Source organism: Phytophthora infestans, genomic scaffold (assembly GCF_000142945.1).
Source record: "Phytophthora infestans T30-4 supercont1.85 genomic scaffold, whole genome shotgun sequence".
In the NCBI taxonomy this organism is placed as follows: Eukaryota; Oomycota; class Peronosporomycetes; order Peronosporales; family Peronosporaceae; genus Phytophthora; species Phytophthora infestans.
Window position 1 is genome coordinate 212,660 of NW_003303674.1, and position 1,872 is coordinate 214,531.

Here is a 1,872-nt window from a genome sequence, read left to right on the forward strand (position 1 = left end):
GCCGGGGAAATTGGATGCTGCTGATAGTTACAGACTACTCGTTTAACATCTATTTATAGCTGGAAAAGTAACCGCCGCGCCAGCAGCTAGTCAGTATCTTTCAGTTTTGTTAGAACTCAGCAGTCACCCCATAAAGTAATTTACATAAATTACCCGTTCTAAGTGCGAGAAGTTATTTTACTAAGTGCGAATAGTGCCTAAGTTCGTATTTTATGGACTAAGTGCGGTATTTTATCATTAAGTTCGCGTTAGAGGACCCCCCAAAATGAACATTTTCTTGCGTCTTGGGAAGAGTATTGTAGAGTGCCCCGTAAAACTTTGTGGTGTTAAGTATGATACTAAAACACACTAACTGCCCTAAGGATTCACGTCGATTTCATTCTAGGAGTCGAGATATGTTATTTTAAGTTTTTGGGATGTCATGGATGCAAATCGTTTGCTACAGGCTCAAGAACGCACTTTTTGTATACCATGTTATTTTAAGAAAATGTCCGTTTCGATGCGCTCTTCAAAAATGTTCGACTTGCGAACCATGATTTTCTGCGTCTGTGCCACGTAATTCAGCAAAAAGAGCATGTAATGGAGTGAAATGAGAGGGTGTGTCATCTCTAAAGTAAAATCTTTAAAAGAGCATAACTTAAGAACGGCTGGGAATAGGTGGCCGTTCTTTTTACCATCATGTGCGCCTAAAAAAAGTACACTATCGTGACAATCGATATCGGTCGATATGGTATAAATTGATAAAGTTATGCTCGATTATGTACGCGAAAACAGAAAAAGGGCGCTGGTGACAAAAAAAGTACTAACGATTCTGTTATTGTTTTGATATTCTGTCATCCCAGACTCTTGCGCATCTGGTGACCTATTTTTTATTCGCCAGTTCCGAGAAAAGTGTCGTTTCGATGCGTGGTGGGCCCGGGATGACAATTCGAGTTGAGTTGGAAGTTCATGTGAAGTCCTGGAAACAAGAAAAAAAGAAGATCCACGCTTCCCTAACTCAAAAAGTCATTAGAAACCGAGGGTAGCTTGTATGAAGACTTTTGTTCCTCGTGCGCTAAAACGCTGAATTAAATTTTTCATCTATACTTAACAGGAAAAAAGTTGCCTCCTTCGCGATAAATAGGCAAATAAAGAATGGGTGCTATCATTTCGGGACAAAACAGGTGAAAATTTAGGTCGAAAAAAGTGTTTATAGACAAGGCATTTGAATTTAGCCAAAATCTGACTTGACCACGGGAATGCGCGCATAAAAGCACCCCTAGGGCAGTTTTTATACGGAGCAGTCTCATTTGCTTCCTGGATGTGCAGGGCCAAACATGGCCAAAAGTGGTGATTTTGGCCGTCCAAGGTGTCCATTTTCCGCGAAAATGGCGTTTTTTGGCGTCACTAAAAAAATCATTGCGAAGCAACTACTGGAGATATGCTTGTAAAACTTTGGGAGCGGTCGTGCGAACACATGCGCCAAGTTTTCTGCTAAAGTCTGCAGGCCAGATCTGCCGGGCGGCACATAAAACCGGAAAAAACCACCTAAAAAAAGAGCATGCCAAACAAAGTCTCACATTTCGCTGAATAACTTTTGATCTAGAATAGTTAGACAAATTCTGATTGCGGGAACGGCTCCGCCGTGTGTTTTTACATATGTCTATGTCCCGTAGATAAAAAGTACATGTTGCAAAAAAAGTACATGTTGTACATAAATCTATCTTTGATATTCGGATTCCCCGTGAAAAACTACCGCCTAGGGCCGCATGGGTTTAACAAGAACGAAGTCATTTGAACTTAATGCCCTTTTTAATAAACGGCTTTTTAAAAAACTCGGGCCCAAAACAGTATTTTAATAAATTTTAAAAAGGGTCCCGCTGAACATGGCTG